Here is a 5,000-nt window from a genome sequence, read left to right as displayed (position 1 = left end):
GGGGTAGTGAGTGAGTGTGTAGGGGTAGTGAGTGAGTGTGTGTAGGGGTAGTGAGTGAGTGAGTGTGTAGGGGTAGTGAGTGAGTGTGTAGGGGTAGTGAGTGAGTGTGTGTAGGGGTAGTGAGTGAGTGAGTGTGTAGGGGTAGTGAGTGAGTGTGTAGGGGAAGTGAGTGAGTGAGTGAGTGTGTGTAGGGGTAGTGAGTGAGTGTGTAGGGGTAGTGAGTGAGTGTGTGTAGGGGTAGTGAGTGAGTGTGTAGGGGTAGTGAGTGAGTGTGTAGGGGAAGTGAGTGAGTGAGTGAGTGTGTGTAGGGGTAGTGAGTGAGTGTGTAGGGGTAGTGAGTGAGTGAGTGAGTGTGTAGGGGTAGTGAGTGAGTGTGTAGGGGTAGTGAGTGAGTGAGTGTGTAGGGGAAGTGAGTGAGTGAGTGTGTAGGGGTAGTGAGTGAGTGTGTAGGGGTAGTGAGTGAGTGTGTGTAGGGGTAGTGAGTGAGTGAGTGTGTAGGGGTAGTGAGTGAGTGTGTAGGGGAAGTGAGTGAGTGAGTGAGTGAGTGTGTGTGTAGGGGTAGTGAGTGAGTGTGTGTGTAGGGGAAGTGAGTGAGTGAGTGTGTGTAGGGGTAGTGAGTGAGTGTGTAGGGGTAGTGAGTGAGTGAGTGTGTAGGGGTAGTGAGTGAGTGTGTAGGGGTAGTGAGTGAGTGAGTGTGTGTAGGGGTAGTGAGTGAGTGAGTGTGTGTAGGGGTAGTGAGTGAGTGTGTAGGGGTAGTGAGTGAGTGAGTGAGTGTGTAGGGGTAGTGAGTGAGTGTGTAGGGGTAGTGAGTGAGTGTGTAGGGGTAGTGAGTGAGTGAGTGTGTAGGGGAAGTGAGTGAGTGTGTAGGGGTAGTGAGTGTGTGTGTGTAGGGGTAGTGAGTGAGTGAGTGTGTAGGGGTAGTGAGTGAGTGTGTAGGGGTAGTGAGTGAGTGTGTAGGGGAAGTGAGTGAGTGAGTGTGTAGGGGAAGTGAGTGAGTGAGTGAGTGTGTAGGGGTAGTGAGTGAGTGAGTGTGTAGGGGAAGTGAGTGTGTGTGTAGGGGTAGTGAGTGAGTGTGTAGGGGTAGTGAGTGAGTGAGTGTGTAGGGGTAGTGAGTGAGTGAGTGAGTGTGTAGGGGTAGTGAGTGAGTGTGTAGGGGTAGTGAGTGAGTGTGTAGGGGAAGTGAGTGAGTGTGTAGGGGAAGTGAGTGAGTGAGTGTGTAGGGGAAGTGAGTGAGTGAGTGTGTAGGGGAAGTGAGTGAGTGAGTGAGTGAGTGAGTGTGTAGGGGTAGTGAGTGAGTGAGTGTGTAGGGGAAGTGAGTGTGTGTGTAGGGGTAGTGAGTGAGTGTGTAGGGGTAGTGAGTGAGTGAGTGTGTAGGGGAAGTGAGTGAGTGAGTGAGTGTGTAGGGGTAGTGAGTGAGTGTGTAGGGGTAGTGAGTGAGTGAGTGTGTAGGGGTAGTGAGTGAGTGAGTGAGTGTGTAGGGGTAGTGAGTGAGTGAGTGTGTAGGGGAAGTGAGTGTGTGTGTAGGGGAAGTGAGTGAGTGAGTGTGTAGGGGTAGTGAGTGAGTGAGTGTGTGTAGGGGTAGTGAGTGTGTGTGTAGGGGTAGTGAGTGAGTGAGTGTGTAGGGGTAGTGAGTCAGTGTGTAGGGGAAGTGAGTGAGTGAGTGTGTAGGGGTAGTGAGTGAGTGTGTGTGTAGGGGAAGTGAGTGAGTGAGTGTGTAGGGGTAGTGAGTGAGTGAGTGTGTAGGGGTAGTGAGTGAGTGTGTAGGGGTAGTGAGTGAGTGTGTAGGGGTAGTGAGTGAGTGAGTGTGTAGGGGAAGTGAGTGAGTGAGTGTGTAGGGGTAGTGAGTGAGTGTGTGTGTAGGGGAAGTGAGTGAGTGAGTGTGTAGGGGTAGTGAGTGAGTGAGTGTGTGTAGGGGTAGTGAGTGAGTGTGTAGGGGTAGTGAGTGAGTGAGTGTGTAGGGGTAGTGAGTGAGTGTGTAGGGGAAGTGAGTGAGTGAGTGTGTAGGGGTAGTGAGTGAGTGTGTAGGGGAAGTGAGTGAGTGAGTGTGTAGGGGAAGTGAGTGAGTGAGTGTGTAGGGGAAGTGAGTGAGTGAGTGAGTGAGTGTGTGTGTAGGGGTAGTGAGTGAGTGAGTGTGTAGGGGTAGTGAGTGAGTGTGTAGGGGTAGTGAGTGAGTGAGTGTGTAGGGGAAGTGAGTGAGTGTGTAGGGGTAGTGAGTGAGTGTGTAGGGGTAGTGAGTGAGTGTGTAGGAGTAGTGAGTGAGTGAGTGAGTGAGTGTGTGTGTAGGGGTAGTGAGTGAGTGAGTGTGTAGGGGTAGTGAGTGTGTGTGTAGGGGTAGTGAGTGAGTGAGTGTGTAGGGGAAGTGAGTGAGTGTGTAGGGGTAGTGAGTGAGTGTGTAGGGGTAGTGAGTGAGTGTGTAGGGGTAGTGAGTGAGTGAGTGAGTGAGTGTGTGTGTAGGGGTAGTGAGTGAGTGAGTGTGTAGGGGTAGTGAGTGAGTGTGTAGGGGTAGTGAGTGAGTGTGTAGGGGTAGTGAGTGAGTGTGTAGGGGAAGTGAGTGAGTGAGTGTGTAGGGGAAGTGAGTGAGTGTGTAGGGGAAGTGAGTGAGTGAGTGTGTAGGGGTAGTGAGTGAGTGAGTGAGTGTGTAGGGGTAGTGAGTGAGTGTGTAGGGGTAGTGAGTGAGTGAGTGAGTGTGTAGGGGAAGTGAGTGAGTGAGTGTGTAGGGGAAGTGAGTGAGTGAGTGTGTAGGGGTAGTGAGTGAGTGAGTGTGTAGGGGTAGTGAGTGAGTGTGTAGGGGAAGTGAGTGAGTGAGTGAGTGTGTAGGGGTAGTGAGTGAGTGTGTAGGGGTAGTGAGTGAGTGTGTAGGGGTAGTGAGTGAGTGAGTGAGTGTGTAGGGGAAGTGAGTGAGTGTGTAGGGGTAGTGAGTGAGTGAGTGAGTGTGTAGGGGTAGTGAGTGAGTGAGTGTGTAGGGGTAGTGAGTGAGTGTGTAGGGGTAGTGAGTGAGTGAGTGAGTGTGTAGGGGTAGTGAGTGAGTGTGTAGGGGTAGTGAGTGAGTGTGTAGGGGTAGTGAGTGAGTGAGTGAGTGTGTAGGGGAAGTGAGTGAGTGTGTAGGGGTAGTGAGTGAGTGAGTGAGTGTGTAGGGGTAGTGAGTGAGTGAGTGAGTGAGTGTGTGTGTAGGGGTAGTGAGTGAGTGAGTGTGTAGGGGTAGTGAGTGAGTGTGTAGGGGTAGTGAGTGAGTGAGTGTGTAGGGGAAGTGAGTGAGTGTGTAGGGGTAGTGAGTGAGTGTGTAGGGGTAGTGAGTGAGTGTGTAGGGGAAGTGAGTGAGTGAGTGTGTAGGGGAAGTGAGTGAGTGTGTAGGGGAAGTGAGTGAGTGAGTGTGTAGGGGTAGTGAGTGAGTGAGTGAGTGTGTAGGGGTAGTGAGTGAGTGTGTAGGGGTAGTGAGTGAGTGAGTGAGTGTGTAGGGGAAGTGAGTGAGTGAGTGTGTAGGGGAAGTGAGTGAGTGAGTGTGTAGGGGAAGTGAGTGAGTGAGTGTGTAGGGGTAGTGAGTGAGTGAGTGTGTAGGGGTAGTGAGTGAGTGTGTAGGGGAAGTGAGTGAGTGAGTGAGTGTGTAGGGGTAGTGAGTGAGTGTGTAGGGGTAGTGAGTGAGTGAGTGAGTGTGTAGGGGAAGTGAGTGAGTGTGTAGGGGTAGTGAGTGAGTGAGTGAGTGTGTAGGGGTAGTGAGTGAGTGAGTGTGTAGGGGTAGTGAGTGAGTGTGTAGGGGTAGTGAGTGAGTGAGTGAGTGTGTAGGGGTAGTGAGTGAGTGTGTAGGGGTAGTGAGTGAGTGTGTAGGGGTAGTGAGTGAGTGAGTGAGTGTGTAGGGGAAGTGAGTGAGTGTGTAGGGGTAGTGAGTGAGTGAGTGAGTGTGTAGGGGTAGTGAGTGAGTGAGTGTGTAGGGGAAGTGAGTGAGTGTGTAGGGGAAGTGAGTGAGTGAGTGTGTAGGGGTAGTGAGTGAGTGAGTGAGTGTGTAGGGGAAGTGAGTGAGTGTGTAGGGGTAGTGAGTGAGTGAGTGTGTGTAGGGGTAGTGAGTGAGTGTGTAGGGGTAGTGAGTGAGTGTGTAGGGGTAGTGAGTGTGTGTGTAGGGGTAGTGAGTGAGTGTGTAGGGGTAGTGAGTGAGTGAGTGTGTAGGGGTAGTGAGTGAGTGAGTGTGTAGGGGAAGTGAGTGTGTGTGTAGGGAAGTGAGTGAGTGTGTAGGGGTAGTGAGTGAGTGAGTGTGTAGGGGTAGTGAGTGTGTGTGTAGGGGTAGTGAGTGAGTGTGTAGGGGTAGTGAGTGAGTGAGTGTGTAGGGGAAGTGAGTGAGTGTGTAGGGGAAGTGAGTGAGTGAGTGTGTAGGGGAAGTGAGTGAGTGAGTGTGTAGGGGTAGTGAGTGTGTAGGGGAAGTGAGTGAGTGTGTAGGGGTAGTGAGTGAGTGAGTGAGTGAGTGTGTAGGGGAAGTGAGTGAGTGTGATTTGGGACGCGTCCCGGGCAGGTCCCTGCTCTCCTATTAGCACAGCTGTTAAACTTCCCTGAGCGCTGATTTTTTCCTCCGTGTGTCAAGTAAGTAAATAAGTGCTGTGTATTTTAACAAAATAATAATTTCTAATTGATTTTAATTTTTAAAAATTCACTTTCTCAGTATGTTTGTAAAATTAACTGTCTTTTTTAACGCGTGAGCTCGGTGTTTATCGCTAGCCAAGCGGCTAACGCTAAGTAAGCTTGCTAACAGCTGTTTAAAACAAACCTCGATATTTACAAAAACCTTTACAGCATTAAAGCGAAGATTCGTCAGAATTTACTTCAGTGAAATGTCAGAACGTTGTTTAGCTCGTGAGTAAACCGCATCTCTGTGTTTTTCACAGCGAAGGCGGATTAAAGTGCGTTTAGCCTAGCTTTGCTGGTGTTATTGTTATTCTCTTTTTTCCTACCCGTTTTCGTTAACCAGCCTTCGGATTGGTCAGTTTGTCTGACGGACAACGTAGACGAAGTAATGA

At 50.7% G+C, this 5,000-nt stretch overlaps 1 protein-coding gene across 5 annotated transcripts in view; it reads left to right on the top strand.

The window, feature by feature from the left end:
• The first annotated feature begins 4,426 nt into the window (after window positions 1–4,426).
• Window positions 4,427–5,000, top strand: part of znf706 (zinc finger protein 706) — a 10,523-nt gene continuing 9,949 nt past the window's right edge. For 2 of the 5 annotated variants that reach the window (XM_053228567.1, XM_034298576.2), the window contains exon 1: window positions 4,444–4,566. The gene's annotated coding sequence lies outside the window, so the exon portion shown is untranslated. Of the gene's footprint in view, window positions 4,567–5,000 lie in introns of all 5 variants that reach the window. The other 3 variants (XM_034298580.2, XM_034298575.2, XM_034298579.2) reach the window with 3 other exon arrangements.

Source organism: Pangasianodon hypophthalmus, chromosome 23 (assembly GCF_027358585.1).
Source record: "Pangasianodon hypophthalmus isolate fPanHyp1 chromosome 23, fPanHyp1.pri, whole genome shotgun sequence".
NCBI classification, from domain to species: domain Eukaryota; kingdom Metazoa; phylum Chordata; class Actinopteri; order Siluriformes; family Pangasiidae; genus Pangasianodon; species Pangasianodon hypophthalmus.
This window is presented reverse-complemented; position numbering and strand designations above follow the sequence as displayed.